General features: G+C 40.3%; 1 pseudogene; it reads left to right on the forward strand.

Moving 5' to 3' along the window:
- Window positions 1-6,496: 6,496 nt before the first annotated feature.
- On the forward strand, window positions 6,497-8,689 carry LOC145720296 (synaptobrevin homolog YKT6 pseudogene; annotated as a pseudogene).
- Window positions 8,690-18,494: the final 9,805 nt, after the last annotated feature.

Raw genomic sequence — 18,494 nt, forward strand, 5'->3', positions numbered from 1 at the left:
AGACAAATAGGTATCTAAAAACAACAAAAACCACCCAGCAGCCCCTGACCTTCGTATCCTTCATTTCCTCTTCTGTCCAGAAGCAACCACTTTTAGCTAAGTCTTTGGGCACTTATATGCATATTTCTAAATACCATGCCTATGTCGCTACTTACTGATCTGTCTGTGTTAGCCACATTCTGTTGAGTTCCCACAATGAAGCATGAGGAGTTAGCTATTATTTCCCAGAGCAACCCCTGGGCCCCCTGAGCAGGTATGCCGCATTGCCCTACCCCATTCTGCTACAGGTTATATTCATTTATACATTATAAAATGTAAATGCCAATCACGACTAAGCCACAGGTAGCTTACAATTACTTTTCCTTTCCTGAATGCTGTGCTGTAAGGCCTACCATTAAAGCCCAGTATCATGTGCTGCCTTGACATCTGGGGAAACCAGGACGGCCTCAGAGGGTTCCGCTGCAGGCTGCCTTTCCCCACTCGGCTCTCCTGGGTAAGGTTCCCTAGCTAAATAACCCTCCTTATCAAGGGGACCAGGTGCAGTTCCTGCTTATCCCTGAGTAATGAATTCCAGTGCCCTGCTAGCCCTCGGAATTATTAAAAAAAAGATCACATCGTCTTGTGGGGAAGCAGGGGTCACCTTGCTCTCTTGATACTGCCAAGACTGCCTCCCACAGACCCTGCTGGTTCACTCCATCCCGGAGCGCAGCCTCTGTGCGGGACTGCCTGGCCCTGCGGTCCTCCTCCCCCAGGGTGTATTTGTTATTAATAAACTGCTGTCAGTCTCACTGCCCAGTGTCCGGGGTGGTGTGTCCGGCCATCCCATAACCCTAGGATGGGAACTCATCCCTCACCCAAGCGATGAATGGGAGGCAATTAAAACACACATCTCTTTGTGCTTTTAGGACTGATAATAACCTTCTGGGTTTCCCCCAGCCTCTTCCCAGTCATGTAAATTTCCTCGCCATCCCTTCAACCCTCATGTTAATTTCCTCTGCTTGCCAAAGTCTCTTCACGGAGCCCCTGCCCTGTTCCAGTCCGGCCGGTTGATAACTATGCCTGCTCTGCAGCCATCACCTTTTTGAGATTTTGCATGTCTGAGAATGTTGTTATTCTCACTTTTGCTTGATAGGTTAGCCAGGTTTCGAATTCTTGGCTGGAGATCATTTTTCCTTCGAATTTGGAAGCCACTTTCCGTGTCATTCAGTTTCCAACATTGCTGTTGAGAAATCCCAAACCACTCAAATCCCTAATCCTTCTTTTTTTTTTTTAAGATTTTATTTATTTATTTGAGAGAGAGAGAATGAGAGAGAGAGAGCACAAGAGGGGAGAGGGTCAGAGGGAGAAGCAGACTCCCTGCCGAGCAGGAAGCCCGATGCGGGACTCGATCCCGGGACTCCAGGATCATGACCTGAGCCTAAGGCAGTCGCTTAACCAACTGAGCCACCCAGGCGCCCTCAAATCCCTAATCCTTCTTATGTGACCTGTTTTTCCTTTGCTCTATGGGAAAAAAAAAATCCCTTTTCTCCCTCATCTCCCCCTCCTTCTTTGAATTTACCAACGAAAGGTACTGGTGTGGTTCTATTTTCATTCATTGAACTTGGCGCTTGCTGGGTCTTTCTAATCTGGAAACTCATATCCTTCAGCTCTGGGGAAATTTTCTTGTCTTATTCATTTGATGATTTTCTCTATTCCATTTGCTTTATTTATTCTCTCTTTCTGGAACTCTTTCAGGCTCTCTTGAATAGTTCTCTTATTTTTTTCTTTTCTTTCCTGTTTTCTCTGTTTTTCTAGATTTTTTCTGATTTCTAGATTTCTTCACCTTAGCTTTCAATCTTTCTGTTGAGTTTTCCATTCTGATTGGTATATTTTAAATTTTAAGTTTGTTTTTCAGTGTTCTTTTTGGGCATCTCCATGCTGCCGGTTGGATTTTATTGATAGTGGGCTTCACTCTCAGATGATTTGGCTGGCTATTTTCTTATAGAATCTCCAGTGTCAGTATTTTTGTTTTTTCTTGTGGTTGGGCCAGATTTCCCAGGGACGGCTCTTCCAGACTCTTGTCTGGAGGAATGTCCTATGCTGCCAGCATTCTGCAAGAGGGTCCCTCCAATTCTTGAGTCTTCTGCATGTGGGGAGATGTACATTGGGTTACTTTCTAGCTTTCTTTTCTTTCCCAGGTTGGCTAAACCCACTACCACTCACCCATCATCTTTTCAATTTCTAAAACCCCACTGCTGATGTTTACATTCCTTTTGCATTTTTATACTTTCCATGTATTAATTAGCTTTACTGCTATCTAAATAGGATTTGGGAAAGAGTTTGAGGCTAATGCATATGTTTAATTCTTGTCCCTTTATTTCTGTTTCTGCCCATCCTTTCCTCATTCCCTCTTATTTTAGCTAGTCTTTTCGAGTATAAGGCTATTACTTCACCTGATATTTGAATTCAATGTCTTACTGTCTCTTCAGAGTTATTGCTCCAATAGTCATCCCTTCCCTGTCTTGTACTTTTCAGTCTGTCTTGGTTTTTTCCTGTCAGCTGTAAACACTGAGATAATCCCATCTTTAGATATTCCTTTGAACTGATATCTTCCTCAAGTTTCCAACCATATTTCTGCTTCCTTTTGTAGTCAAGCTTTTTGAGAGCATCCTCTGTACTTTCTTCCTTCTTCTTCTTCTTTTTTTTTTTTTAAGATTTATTAATTTATTCTTAGAAAGAGAAAGAGTATGAGCAGGGGGAGGGCCAGAGGGAGAGGGAGAGAGAGAATCCTCAAGCAGACTCTTCACTGACTGTGGAGCCTGACGTGGGGCTCGATCCCAGGACCCTGAGATCGTGACCTGAGCCAAAATCAAGAGCTGGCCGCTTAACTGACTGAGCCACCCAGGCTCAGTCTATTTCTATTTCTTCTGAGCCCATTTACAACTCTACCTATGGAAAGAGATTTCTAGAAAAATCACCAAATGACTTCCATGTTGCCAAATCAATAGACACTTCCTTCCCTTGAGTTTTACTGCTCTATGGTACTCTTGGCCACGTTGACCTTTCTTTTTTTTCTTACTAGTTTTTATTTTAGTATTAAAAGTAATACATATTCATTACATAAAACTTAGAAAATAGACAAAATATAGGAAGGAAAAAGGAAATCCAATCCCTAAATCTACCAAAGAGAGATAACTCCTATTAAACTTAGGATGTATTCTCCCAACTTCAGCTCAGAATATTTTATTTGTGGGGTGCCTGGGTGGCTCAGTCGGTTAAGCGTCTGTCTTTGGCTCAGGTCATGATCTCAGGGTCCTGGGATTGAACCCCGTGTTGGGCTCTCCGCTCAATGGTGAATCTGCTTCTCCCTCTGCCTCTGTGGTCGCTTTCACTCTCTCAAATAAATAAATAAAATCTTAAAAAAATATATGTTATTTGTCTAACTGTATGTGTAGATAGATAGATAGATAGATAGATAGATAGATATGCCTCAAACATTTTCAAACAGTTCTCCAGAAAATTGGTTACTTCTAAATTTTCTACCTCAATCAATGAGTAGTATCACTACTCAATCAACTGATAAAGCCAGAAGCCCATGTGACATCTCCACCTTTTCCCTCTCCCTCACCTCCTACAGTTAGTGAGTCATGGAGTCTTTGGTATTCTACTTCTAACAGTTTAGCCACTTTCCTCTTCAATCTTAGCATCATCACTTTAGGTTAGGATCTCACCCTGTATGCCTGAATGAATGCATTAACCACCTAATTAATATCCTTGCCTGTCTTTTAAACTATTATTCAGAATGCTGTCAGAACGATTGCTATAAAATACTTGCCCATTCATGTAATTCACGTATATAAAAATCCTTTGACATTTCTCCATGGCCTGATGGATAAAGTTCAAATTCCTTAGCATAGGACTCATGGCTTTTGTGTGGCTTTCAGAAGTGTCCTGTCTCCTTCCTTAGCTTTATGTCTTCCTTTTTCCCTCTTTTCTCTGGTATGGAAACAGTGGGTCATGCTATTTCTTTCCTTTAAGACTTCCTTCATTCTCTTCTCTTTTTCCCCTTCTTGTCTAACTAACTTCTACAATATGGTTCAAAAGTATGAGCACCACTTCTTCAAAGAGGCCCTCTTTTATATCTTAGTCTAATTTAGAACTTTCTTCTCAGGGCTTCCATATTACCACCTGAAGACAGCTATCTCACACTGAAATGATTTGCTTTGCTGCTCTTTCTACAAAAATATATACATCTTCAGAGTTGAGACTGTACACTATTTGACTTTGTTTTCCTAATGCCTTATCCAGCCAGCATTGACAAAAGATGAGCTGGCAATGTTAGAAGAGTAGTTTTCCATTCTGATTTTCCTATGGATATTCTGTTTTCAAGGGCAGCCCTTTTTACTTTACAATTCCTTTAGGAGTATGTGAGGAGAGATTGTTATGTGGGTAGGTGGGAAGAGAAGAAGGGATATAGAATTTTACATAGATCATCACAAAGGATTTTTCTAAATTGTCCTTATGGGTTTGCCATTCCAGTTTTTAGGATAGAGCTAGAACTCAACCAAAGTGTAGAAGTAGGAAGAGATGGGAAGTTACCTCATTTGAAAGTCTAGTGCAATGTCTTGAATGTTTCCAAAGAGAAATCATTGCAGAGTAGTATCATTAAACTACTTTAATAGATAATTATTTGTTTGTGTTTGTGTGTGTGTTTACTTGCCAAATGACATGGCATGACAGTGAGAAAAACCCTATCATTTAAAATTACACACAAAAAAATATTGAATTCTAAAAAATCACGTACAAATTGTCCTACTAATAGTTGAGTTGACATTAATTTTCCATGTAAATGTTTTCTCTCTGTTTATACATAGGCTTTCTCATTACAAGATAAGACTCCTTCTTTTCCTTCCCGTGGTGCTTCTCTCTCGGTTCACTTAGATAATAAAGCATTTCATATTCTGACTACACTTTCTTCAATTGCGTTACCTCAGATGAAAGGTATGTGGCTTTAGAAACAAGCCATCATATAGGCTTCCTCCCAATGTGATGGGTCCTGAACATGATACCCCATTTATTTTCTTGGCTTTATTTTTTAGAGCAGTTTTATGTTCCTGGAAAGACTGGGTGAAAGGTACAGACATTTCTCACATGCCCCCTGCTCCCACACACGCATGCCCCCCATTATCAATATCCTCCTCCAGGGTGTACATTTGTTACAATTGAAGCTACATTGACACATCACTATCATCCCAAGCCCACAGTTCACATTAGGGTACATTCAATGGGTTTGAACAAATGTATGATGATGTTTATCTCTCGTTATGACATCATACAGAGTACTTTCATCTCCCTAATAATCCTCGTGTTCTGTACATTTATCCCTCCCTTCCCAACCCTTGCAACCATTGATCGTTTTACTGTCTACATAGTTTTGCCTTTTCCAGAATGTTATTTAATTAGAATCATACAGTATGAACCCTTTTCAGATTTGTGTCTCTCACTTAGTAACATGTATTTAAGGTTCCTTGATGTCTTTTCATGGCTTGTAACTCATTTCCTTTTAGGGCTGAATCATATAACACTGTCTGGATGTGCCACAGTTTACTCACTACTCACCTACTGAGGGACATCTTCACTGTTTCCATGTTTTAGCAATTATGAATAAAGCTGCTAACCATGTGCAGATTTTTGTGTGGACATACGTTTTCATTTACTTCGGGTAAATATCAAGGAGCATGATTGCTGGATCACATGGTAACAGTATGTTTAGTTTTGTAAGAAACTGCCCAACTGTCTTCTAAAACATTGATACCATTTTGCACTCCTACCAGCAATGAATGACAGTTCCTATTCTTCCACATCCTTGCCAGCATTTGGTGTTGTCAGGGTTTTAGATTTTGGCCTTTCTAGTAGGTGTGTACTGGTATCTCATTGTTGTCTTAGTTTACATTTCCATAATTTTTTTTTTTGTCTCTTGGGGTAGGTCATATAATGTTAGAGACAAAAGGGGTCCTAGATATGATCTAATCCAGAGATTCTCTATCAGGAAGTGGTGGGGATGAAGACAGGGATGATTTCTATCAAAAGCATCTCCAGAACTTTTTAAAAATATCTACCCCTGGTTTCTTGGTTTCCTCCCTCCTAAACTCTAACATTCTTATAACATTCTTATAACACTCAGGCATGAGTGTTAAGCACACACACCTACCCTTCCAAGTGGTCATAATATCTTCCATCCCTCTGAGGTGACTACGTTGATTGATGGATTGATTGATTTTAAGATTTTACTTTATTTATTTGACAGAGAGAAACACAGGGAGAGAGGGAACACAAGCAGGGGGAGTGGGAGGGGGGAAGCAGACTCCCCGCTGAGCAGGGAGCCTGATGCAGGGCCTGATCCCAGGACCCCAGGATCACGAACTGAGCCAAAGGCAGACGCTTAACGGACTGAGCCACCCAGGCGCCCCACTACTGTTGATTTAATGTAGCTTTTATTTTCCAGGAAACTGAAGCTCAGATGGTTCAAGTTTCAGTGTCTTTCCTGAGTCATGGAGCTAGTTAATGGCAAAAGCAACACTAGACCCTCTGTCTCCTGCTATTGGCAAAACACTTCTATTAAATGTGCTGGTTTCTTGATCTATTCTTAAAATGACCTCATCAAGAGGAAGCTGGTGTCCCAACTGTCATAGCCTCCTGTGCCCAGGAGGGCGGCTGGGCTCTTCCTGAGAGCTGTCACCTGGCCTGGGTGGGTGGCTGGGCAAGAGGCCAGGTGGGCCTGGACGGGCGGCCGGAGGGTGCAGCTCCATGAAGCTGTTAGGCCTCAGTGTCCTGTACAAAGGCGAGCCCAAGGCGGTGCTGCTCAAAGCCATGGACGACATGTCCTCCTTCAGCTTCTTCCAGAGGTCCAGTGCTCAGGAGTTCATGACCTTCACAAGTCAACTGAATGTGGAGCCCTCGGCAGAAGGCTGCAGAGCTTCTGTCAAAGAACTAGAATGTCTGTACCACATCTACATCCAAAACGACAGCCTTGCAGGAATGGTCCTAATGGACAGTGAATATCCATCCCTGGGGGCTTTTGCCCTGCCGGAGAAGGTACTAGATGAACTCTCTAAGCAGGTCGACAAGATAGAGTGGCCAGTCTGATCCCCTGCTACTGTTCTCAGGAGATACCAGAACCTCGGAGAAGCTGACCCCATGCCCAAGGTGTGGGCTGAGCTGGACACGACCAGAATCATTCTGCACAGCACCATGGAGCCTCTGTGAGAGCGAGGGGAGAAGCTAGACGACCTGGTGTCCAAACCCGAAGTGCTGGGAACACAGCCTAACGCCCAGAAACAGCCTGGAAACAGCACTTGGGCTGTGCAATCACGTGAAGACAGCTGGGGAGGCCCCTATGCTGAAATGTCACGGTCACTCACATCGGAACCGTAGCCCCTGCGGAAGCGGAGCCGCCCTGGAGAGACCCGCGTGGGGTCACTCTCATCTTTCACTTTGGAGCTCCCGAGGGGAACTGAGCAGTTGTGGGAGGGACCTGGGGCCGGGGCACATGCAAATCTACATGTCTAGTAATTTTTGAAAAGATCATTTGAGGCCCCCAAAGGTATAGTATTGGGCCCAATGAAACCTTAAATTCTGAGTGACTCGCATAAAATAAAACGACCTCTTCAGATCTGAAGAATCTAGAGGAACCCTTACTCCGACTCTTGGGACCAAGCAGGTTGAAGGGCAACCACCACATCCTTCTGCAGGGCGCACTGTCCTGCATCTCCTGCCCTGCGGTGGGCGTGGTGAGTGCCATTCAGGCTGGGATCCTAGGCTGTGCAGCCTTTCCTTCCCCGCCGGCAGCAAGGGGCGCCTAACTGCAGAGCGATGTGCTGGGAGAGCGCACCCTGGTAAAGGCGGAAGACGGAAGGGATATGGCCACGTGGAAGCTAAGTGGTCAGACTACATTCAGCCTGGGATAAAAGGCATTTAGGAATGGCTCAGTCAAGTGCTGCAAATAAAAGATCACTGTAGAGTCAGTAGGGAGGGTGGCGGGAAGACGGCAGCCGGGTCTTATGCCAGGACTGGGGAAAGCAGAATTGAAACCTCCCACTAGACGCTTCCTCCCCACCCCCCAACCCAGATTCACTAATCCATATACACACACCATAGAAAATGTCTTTACTTTGGGCTAAAAATTAATAAAGCAAGAAGTGACTGCACTGAGGGGTAAGTTCTAGAGTTGGCTCTAGCAAGCTGGGAAAACAACAGATGGTTGAAAGTTTGCTTATCCTGCTTAGGAACGGCGTGAAGTAGGGCAACGAAGCTGTCATTTGATTTTTAGGAGTTTGTTTTGAACAACTGGGATTCAATTCAAATGGAGTTTCAAGTTGTGTGGATTTGCAAGGATATTACTGGATTTTTTCCTGATGATTTGAGCATCAGGTTAGGCAGCTCTTGAATTCCTTGGAATGATCACGTCTTTAATGAGGTAGCAGGACAGACTCTGAGGCGACACAGGATGGCCTTTCCTGCTGTCTTCCTCCACCTCCCAGGTCCCATTGTTTTTTTTTTTTTTTCCCCTGGTGACCCCGTTGATTTTCTCCTTCCCCATCACTCTTCCAGAATACCATTTTCCAAACTTAATGCCTGAAAAGAAGAATGACCTGGGACCAGCTCTTTTCCCTCCAATTTAACCTTCCATTCAGATCATTCTGAGCTTTTCAGAGAGCAAATCTTTTCTGTAGTCAAAAGCCTTCAATGACTCCCCTTTATTTGTATAATAAAATCACCTCACACCTGTCAGAATGGCTAAAATCAACACCGCAAGAAACAAAAAGTATTGGCGAGGATGTGGAGGAAAGGAACACTCTTGTGCTATTGGTGGGAATGCAAACTGGTGCAGATACTGTGGAGAACAGTATGGAACTTCCTCAATAAGTTAAAAATAGAACTACCCTATGATCTAGTAATCATACTAGATACTGGGTATTTACCCAAAGAATACAAAAACACTAATTCAGAGGGATACATGCACCCTCATGTTTATAGCAGCATTATTTACAATAGCCAAATTATAGAAACAGCCCAAGTACCCATCAATTAATGAATGGATAAAGACGATGTGGTGTTTATATACAATGGAATGCCTTTCAGGCATAAAAAAAGAATGAAACCTTGCCATTTGCAACAACACAGATGGAGCTAGAGAGTATAATGTTAAGCAAAGTAAGTCAGTCAGAGAAAGACAAATACCATATGATCTCATACATGGAATTTAAGAAACTAAAAAACAAGCAAAGGGAAAAAAACAGAGAGAGAGGCAAACCAAGAAGCGGACTCTGAACTATAGAGAACAAACATAGTTACCAGAGGGGAGGTGAGGGGGTGTGGGGCTTGGGGGGAAACAGGGGATAGGGATAAAGAATATATTTATCATTATGAAATAAAATAAAATTAAAAAAAAATCCAAATCTGACCCAGCCTCTACCTCTTCCTCTACATTGTGAGCTCCTTGAATAGGGCAGGGAGTGAAGGATATTATGAAAGGACAATGGAGAATAATAGGATTAAGACTAGGAGCAGACAAGATTACAATAAAGCCAAGAGATCTTCGTATGTCACCGCTTTGGCATCTACTGGTGATTACAATTCACTTCATATACAAAATCCAATATTTATAAGGCTTATACATGTTTGCTAACACTAAGGTTATATCTGCAACCAAATGTTCCATAACACACGTAAATATGTAATGCTCAGCTGTACGTAGGGTATGTCCATGAAAAATCATCAAATATTATCTGAAATAGGGATATAAAAAATTAAATCTGTTAAAAATACCCAGAAAACCATCCAAAGGGTTCTATGTAATCACTGACTTTTAATATTTGGAGAAAGAGTGGTAGAATAAAATCAGTTCAATTTTAGTGAAATGGACTTCTAACTTCCAGATATTCAGAATGTCTTGTCATCTGCCTAAATTCCTTATTTAAAAGGAAAGAGAAATTTTTACTTACCACTTCTCAATATTTATTTATGCAGATGAGACATGAGTCACAAGGATGTAGAGATGAACCCTGATTTATGACAACATCAGGAAAATGGCTAAAAATAAGTGTGTCTCAGGATGATTCAAAGTGCAATAAGGGAATTTCCAATGATTTGGTAACAAATGTAGCAGCCCAACTCCATTTATTTTTCCAGCAAATAGTCCCAAGGAGCATGAAAAATGACAGCTGCATAATCGGAACAGCTAATTTTTTCATTAGTTGATTCAACCTTTTGTGTCAAGAAAAAAAAGAGAGAAAAGGAAAAGAAAGAGAGGGTGTATAGATCAAGTTCGTCTTTTTACAACTTGGGAAATAAAATCTCCAGTCATCTATCAGTAGCCAAATAGTAGTGTTCTAGCCATTAAGCCTAATGGCATAGAAACGATAGAGTAAGCAACAGGATGAGACTATGATTTTGGTGAGCTAGCTAGTTGAAAGTGACAAGTTCAGAAGCCCAGAATTGAAAACAGCGTGAGATATCACAATTCAGCCTCCTGCCCCAAGCAAGGATGGTCTCCAAAACATTGCTCTCAGAAGTAGAATCCAGCCTGTTAAATACTTCTGGCAATGGGAACCTCACCACCTGTATTTTAATTTCCTAGGACCGCTGTAACAAATAGCCACACATTTAGTGACTTAAAAACCACTAATTTATTATCTCATAGTTCTGGAGGCCAGAAATTTGAAGGCGTTCAGCAGGACCATGCTCTCTACAGAGACTTTAGGGGAGAAGCCATTCCTTGCCTCTGCTAGTTTCTGGTGGGTGGGCTTCCTTGGCTTGTGGCCACATCAGCCCAATCTAATCTCTGTCTCTGCTTTCACATCATCATTTCCTCTCTGTGTCTCTTAAAAGGACACTTGTAATTATATTCAGGAATCAACCAGATAATTCAGAATGAACTCCTTATCTCAAGATCTCTAACTTATGACATCTTGAAAGACCCTTTTTCCAAATAAGGTGACAAATTCACAGGTTCTGGTGATGAGGACATGGCCCTATCTTTTGAGGGACCATCATTCAGCCTACTATACAACCTCCAAAAGCAATCCTTTTATTTTTGGACTGATTTCATTAGAGTGGACTTGTGTTGTTTTGAATAGTATCTACACATTTTACTATTGGGAAGTACTTCCAAGGTAGATGAGAGGTAAGGCTCTGTCTCCTACCATTGAGCTGAAATGGGGAAATTCTTCTCTTCTTAGAACCTGGACTCTAGGGCAAGAAGGCATGTATAAGCAGAGCCGGTCAGATGCCCATGCTCTGTTCCTGCCAAGCTCCTCTTTCTGTCAGCAGTCATGACCCCCAACCTTCACTCACACCCTGGTTACTCCCACTTCCAGGTCTCTACTCTTTTGGGACACTTCCTCAAGAATACCCTTCTCTATTCTTCTTCTTCTCCTCCTCCTCCTCTTCCTCCACCTTTTCCTTCTTCGAGTAGGCTCCATGCCCAGTGTGGAGCCCAACATGGGGCTTGAACTCATGACTCTGAGATCAAGACCTGAGCTGAGATCAAGAGTCAGACGCCTAACCAACTGAGCCACCCAGGCACCGCCCCCTTCTCTCTTCTTTAGACCTATAAATCATATATTATTATGTCACCCACTGCTTCCCACATATTGATCTTTCCTTTCAGACAACTGCAATGATCACTTTTGCATTTGGGTCACATGCATTTGATTACAGTCAACCTGGAACTTTATAGTATGCTGTTTCAGTTTTTTTTTCCCTAAATTGATTTATTTACATGTCTTATCTCCCCAACAAAATTGTAGACTCCTAGAGGGTAAGCATAAGTTCTTATTTCTTTAGTAGAATGGCTCAGAGGTGGGTAATGGGCACAACAGACATTTAGTTATTCCTGCTTATGAGTGTCCTAATATTACATGACTTAAAAATATTTGTAATTTTCTGAAGCAGGACTTTTATAATCATAAAAGTTATATAAGGTCTTGAAAAATTAAAGTTCCTTGAATTATTCTTTCAATCCTACTTGATTTTAATTTTACCAAAATTAAGGGTTTCATGTATAAGCCTTGAGAAAATTTCTTTCCAAACACAAGCATAGTGTCTCTTTAAATAAATACAAAAAATTATGAGCATTCGAAATATTTTTTGTAAGTATTGCCAAATTGTGTCATGAAAAGTTTGTAGGAACTAAGAATTTGAATTTTTTAAAAAGATTTTATTTATTTGAGAGAGAGAGAGAGAGAGAGTATGAGGCAGGGGCAGAGGGAGAGGGAGAAGCAGACTCCCCACTGAGCAGGGAACTTGACATGGGGCTTGATTCCAGGACCCAAGATCATGACCTGAGTGGAAGGCAGACACTTAACCGACTGAGTCACCCAGGTACCCCAAGAATTTGAATTTTTGAAGACTGTAGGGGTGCCTGGGTGGCTCAGTCGTTAAGCGTCTGCCTTCGGCTCAGGTCATGATCCCAGGGTCCTGGGATCGAGCCCCGCGTCGGGCTCCCTGCTCGGCGGGAAGCCTGCTTCTCCCTCTCCCACTCCCCCTGCTTGTGTTCCCTCTCTCACTGTGTCTCTCTGTGTCAAATAAATAAATAAAATCTTAAAAAAAAAAAAAGACTGTAAATTTGGTGGGCAGGGATGAGTCACTTAACTAATGAGAAGAACCAGCCTCACTTTCACATTGCAGGGAGGCTCCGGACTCTCTGCACTTGTACAATTATACACCATGTAGTATGCATTTATTGAACTTTTTCAGGAGAGTTTCTTAGACAAGAAGACAATGCTGTTGCTGATGATAGCAATGGAGGAAAAAATAAAGAGGTTTTTAAAAAAAAAGATGCTGTTTTGGTCAGAAAATAAAAGGTTTTTTTTTTCTTTTTTGTTTGTGAGAAAGATAAATAGAATGTGATAATGTGTTTACAAATCTCAAAAGCCTCCTGACGGGGATGTTAAGAGTCTTCTGTCTTGAAGTGAATGGAATTTAATTTAGTGACAAGGGAGAAACATGAACATAGCATGTTGTACCATGGATCACTGATAAACTACTGACTATTAAGATTAAATGAATGTGTATGTGCATATAAAGTGTATTCTTTCCTATAATTCAGCTGTGCCAGGAAGTATAGAAATTTATGACTAAATTGCACAGCTTCTAATATCCATCCTGAACCCACTTATCATCTTTAAATGTATCTATTATTTGCATGATATGTGTTGTTAAAAGTCAAATAAAACTGAAATATATAACAAATAAATGTAAGGTCCTCTGATATTTCACCCATCTGAGAAAATGAATACTAATATTTTGGTGTCTCTAGAGTTTGTGACATGCTTTTAATGTCATAGAATACTTACCTAGTGTTTAAATCCATAACTTTTATTAATTACTTTTGTGGGTTTAAAATTCTGATGAATCGGGAAATCACTTGTTTATTTTAGAATGAGGAAAGAAATGGTTACTAAGTTAAATTTCTTTTCCAGTGGATAATCAAATATACAATTTGCTGAATAATCCTTTTATTATTCTTCCTATTATTTTGCAATGTCACCATTACCACACACTAAATTCCATATATGATCAGTATAACTTTGGACTTTATTTTTCTACTCCTGAGCTAAGATCAAGTTTTATAACAGTAACTTTTAACATCAAGAAATAATTGCCAATTTATGAAAAATGACATTAAAGTGAATAAAACAGAAAGTGAAAGTCTTCCATATAATCCTACTTCCCAAAGATCAATACTGCTCACAGCTGCATATTCTGAAATTTTTTTTCACACAATATGCATAATGTAAATGGAATCATATTATATCCTGATGTATAACTTTTTCCACTTAGCAATTTATTGTGGGTATTTTTTAAGTCAGTATAGACAGGTACATCATATACTTTTAACTAAATATGTCATTGTATGACTATGGCACCCAATTTCTTTCTCTTTTTTTTTTTAAGATTTTATTTATTTATTTGCCAGAGTGAAAGAGTGACAGAGACAGTGAGAGAGCACGAGCAGAGAGGAGAGAGAGAAGCAGGCTCCCCGTTGAGTGGGGAGCCGATGTGGGGCTTGATCCCAGGACCCCAGGATCGTGACCTGAGCAGAAGGCAGATGCCCAACCAACTGAGCCACCCAGCACCCCTACTTACCCAATTTCTTATTGAAAGCATTTATGGTTTTTTTCCTAATTCCTAGTTGTTTTTACTATTACCAAGGATACTCGAAGTTTTTCTTTCATATATTGTTGTGTGCTATATTTCTATATAATAAATTTCTAGAAGTAAGGTTGTGTGGTACAATTTTAAATTGTGGCAGTTATTTACATATTGTTTTCCCAAAAGTTTAGTTTGTGTTTGGTAGAGCAGGGAGCAGGAGCTCACTTATCTCTCCAATGCCCTGGGCATTTTTAGGAGACAGAGGGATACAAAAGGGAGGTCAAGAAGATATAAAGACTGGGGCACCTGGGTGGCTCAGTTAGTTGATCATCTGCCTTTGGCTCAGGTCATGATCCTGGGGTCCAAGAATGGAGCCCAAGACTTGCTCAGTGGGGAGCCTGCTTCTCCCTCTCCCTCTGCCTCTCCTTCTGCCTCTCCCTCTCCCTATGCCCTTCCCTCTGCCCCTCCCTCTCCCTCGGTCCCTCCCTCTCTCTCTGTCCCTCCCCCCTGCTCCTGCTGTCTCTCTCTCAAATAAATAAATAAAATCTTTAAAAAAAAAAAAAACGAAGATACAGAGACTAAGAGCAGAGCTGAGAAGGTGGGTTGAAAGTTATAGCTTTCTCTCAGATTGTATGAAAAAGAAAGATGGCATTGGGAATAAAGGTATGTTAGGTAAGAAAAGTAACTAATTTAACTCTGTCTCTCCATAGAGCTCCTATTTTGGAGTCATTCAAGTGAGCAAAGCAGAATAGTTGCAATATTTATTGCGGGAGAACTTCTCTGAAAACATTCACATAATAATTGTCTGTTAAGAATCTTTTGATTTTTTTCCCCCAGAATTGTGGAGGTTTTGGTATCTTTAAAAAAGGATTAATAGGAATTAAAATAATAATGATAAATACACCAAAGGAAAAAATGACCGCTTCTCTCAATGCAGAGGTAAAATGTTTTTTCCAGTGTGTCTAAATGAAAGGAATGTTAAGCATAAGGAAATGCTAGACTTCACAGGGTAAAAATCTTATCTTATTATATAAATAAGTGAGTACATAAAAATTATTATTTTATTTTTTGATGAGCCAATGACCATTCAACATTGTGAAATTATTTGGTAGAAATATTTGAATTAAGACCCAGTCATTCAAAGTTGTATTCAGCAATGACAGATTTTCATCTTCCTTCCTTTCTTTTTTTTTTCTTTTTGGTGGTGCTGGGGGGCTGGGGCAGGGTCTGTTATAATTTGTGCTATCTCCAAGGAACCTTAATCCAGATGTCCATGATGTTAGGATGGCACTTCCTACAAACAAAAAGATTGTGAGGGACTCTGGGCCTTATTTTGTAAATTGTTCCATGTAGAGATTTGCCTGTCCTGGCATCAAGCCCTGGATGGAAGCCAGAGAGAGGGTTACAGAAAGAGATTAAGGTGTCAGAGCTGGAGGCAGGAAAAGAATACTGGGCAATGTATTTGCCTGGTTCTCCCACACACCTCATTTCCAGCCTGATTGTGAATATCTTACAGTGGCTAAAATGCCAATAACCGTTCTACTATGGTGGTAGGTTTTTGAGCGACTTAACTCCTACATTTTTCAAATGTTGTGTAATGTCTTATTGTTTTTGTAACAAATATTTTTGAAATGTTTTCTGTAAGATGTATGCAGGTGCTCGTAGCATAAAATACATAAAGTATGTAATACATAAAATAAGATATAATTTTATGCATATTGAAACAGATTAGTGGTTTTTGAGATTAAATACTAACACCAATAACAGGTAATATTGCCGACGATTGCTGGAAATTATTTTAACAAATACAAATATTTTAAAAATTAATCCAAATCCAAATGTATAGCATAATCAATATATTCTAAATAATATATATAATACAATTAATTTTATTGGAAGGATGGATTCAGTTATTTAGGTTTAGGTTATTTCTGATGCCCTACACGTTATGCAATGCTTGGTAAAAAGGCAGAATTTTCTTTTTTTTTTTTTTAAAGATTTTATTTATTTATTTGAGACAGAGAGAATGAGAGAGAGAGAGCACGTGAGAGGGGGGAGGGTCAGAGGGAGAAGCAGGCTCCCCGCCGAGCAGGGAGCCCGATGCGGGACTCGATCCAGGGACTCCAGGATCATGACCTGAGCCGAAGGCAGTCGCTTAACCAACTGAGCCACCCAGGCGCCCAAAAGGCAGAATTTTCTAAATAAGAGTATTATTTAAGTATAAAATTATTCTCATGTAAGGCACACTTTTCCTTCAAGTTTATTTTGATAGCTCATTTCCTGGATGGTTTAGCAAAATTATTAAAGAACTAAGATTTAAAAGCTTTCAGTATTACATATTTTAACTCTTAAAAAAAATTGTTTTTTTTTTTTGTTTGTTTGTTTGTTTAGGATTAAAACTCATCTTTAGGGCGCTTGGGTGGCTCAGTTCGTTAAGCGACTGCCTTCAGCTCAGGTCATGATCCTGGAGTCCCTGGATAGAGTCCCGCATCGGGCTCCCTGCTCGGCAGAGAGTCTGCTTCTCCCTCTGACCCTAACCCCTCTCATGTGCTCTCTCTCATTCTCTCTCTCTCAAATAAATAAATAAAATCTTAAAAAAATAAAAAATAAAAATAAAAAATAAAATTCATCTTTAGAAAGTAATACATATTGTAAGTAAACCTTGACCAATTAAGGAAGACTAAATGAGAAAGTCAAGGCAGTCTAAGTGTAGGCTTTGTAGATTACGAGGACCTCAAAGAGGATATGAATCCCTGGCTGCAGCAAAACAAAGTAGTGAAAATAGTCTCCATTTTGCTGCTTTGTAGCTAAATGGTCCCAGATTGGTGTTCCCCCTCCTACACCATTCTTCCTCTCTCTTTTTCTTTCTCCCTCTTTTCTCTCTCCCTCCTGCCTTCTGCCTTCCTTCCCTCTTCTTCTTCTGAGACATTCTCCTCCATCAGCCCACCCACTCCTTCACTGGCTCATTAGGCTTAACTGCTATTCCTCATTCAGATTACATTTAAAAGTCTATATATCTGGTAAGAGTTCCCTGGTAGCTCATGGCTGGTTTACTGGGTTGCTTTCCTTCCTGCATGTTCCCCCACAAAGGAGGCCTATGACATCATGCTGTACTTGCCTTTTCTCTTATCCATCCCCCTCCCTGCAATGCCAGGTTCATTTCGTATGGTCCAGTATGATATTTATGACTAGTGGGAGTTGAACATTACTTTTCAAATAAACATCAAACAAATAATAAAGAAGCAACCAAACATGATTTTTTAACTTAAGAAGGCAATGTAAGGCATTTGTTCACCTATTTATGCATTAAAAGTTTATTAAGTGTGTGATGGTTGTCTAAATATTTACATCAGGAATTGGGTAAAATTCTATTGAAAAGAATGAAACCATGTATTTAGGTTTTTGCTAATTTTTTTCTCTATCACAACTTAATCCACTTTTTCCGCCCTCAAACCTTTACTATAAAATGCACAGAATATTTCAAATTATTCTTTTAAGCTTTTAAAAAAAGACACTACTCTATTTCCTTTATTCTATGACATAATATTTTTGTTTGACCGCTGAGAACAGGTGGTGGCTGGTATTGTTAAAGAGCTCGTAGCCTTATCTAAGCTGAGTATAGCCTGAGGTGAGCAGTTATAAATTATATGTCTAAAGAGAAGTGATTCATATTTACATGGGTGGGAACTTGGGCTAAGAAATGTGGGAGGTAAGCAGAAAGGAAAACAATGCTGTAGGTATTTTCTTCTTAATGTGTGAGTATGAAAGCTTTTACTGCCAAGATCCTGATGATTAGTGAGTTTAAAGGGAAATGTACAAAGTTGTAAAAACACTGTGCTAAGAAAAAGACATCAGTGGTTTTTCTTTACTGTCTTCACTCAGCTTCATGACAACTGAACCTCTGTAGCTGGTAAAGTAAAGCATTTTCATATTAGGAAGAGGTTTGTAGACAATAAATATGTTCAATGCTAAGAACGAAAATGTTAAAGACTTTCCTCTTTGGTTAGTAAATAAAACCAGAAGTGGGTCCTGGATGCTCTATTTTACTACTCAGATTTCTCTCCCGGTTTATAGCCTAGTTAGCGTGACTAAAAGCAATTTACAAGTGGTTTTCTATAGAGTGCTCGGCCCAGATAAAGGCGCATGAGACCCTTTGAAATGAATTATTCAGGGCTTGTATCTTAAATGGTGGATGACTTCAGGAACAGATACCTGAGGGAGAGTTGGAAATAGCAATGCCATGAAATGTCTGCAGAGCCCTTATCTCTGAGATTAAGGCAATCGAGGACAAGGTACAAATTCCTCTCGAAAAATGATACCGTGCACTACTGCGCTTAGAGTACTATGTACACATCAGC

The sequence above is a fragment of the Leptonychotes weddellii genome, chromosome 2 (genome assembly GCF_054177405.1).
Source record: "Leptonychotes weddellii isolate Sample4059 chromosome 2, ASM5417740v2, whole genome shotgun sequence".
Taxonomy (NCBI): domain Eukaryota; kingdom Metazoa; phylum Chordata; class Mammalia; order Carnivora; family Phocidae; genus Leptonychotes; species Leptonychotes weddellii.